The sequence below is a fragment of the Calidris pugnax genome, unplaced genomic scaffold, assembly GCF_001431845.1.
Source record: "Calidris pugnax isolate Ruff unplaced genomic scaffold, ASM143184v1 scaffold180, whole genome shotgun sequence".
NCBI classification, from domain to species: domain Eukaryota; kingdom Metazoa; phylum Chordata; class Aves; order Charadriiformes; family Scolopacidae; genus Calidris; species Calidris pugnax.
Window position 1 is genome coordinate 2,111,434 of NW_015090916.1, and position 374 is coordinate 2,111,807.

A 374-nucleotide genomic window follows, 5' to 3' on the forward strand; every position below is an offset into this window, starting at 1 on the left:
CCCCGGCAACACTGAGCGCTCGGCGGCTCCGCACCACGCCAGGAGCCCCCGCCGCTCCCCGGGCTACGCGTCGCGCCAACACCCGCCACATGCTGGAGCCGGAGCCGGTGCCACGGCCCCACCGCCGCCGCTCGGTGACCTCCTCCGTCCGGGCACGGCGCCGCACAGCGCCGCGCGACACTGCCGCGCTGCCGTAAAGCGCGGCGGACGTACGGCGGGGCGGGATTGCCGTGTAATGGCGGCGCGGGAGGCGCAGGGCCGTGCTGCGCAGGGGCGGAACGGCCGGGGGCTGCGGCGGCGCTGGGAGAGCAGCCCGGGCCGGGGAGGCTGCCCGGGGGCCGTCCCCGCGGAGGGCAGAGCGGCGGGAGGGGGGG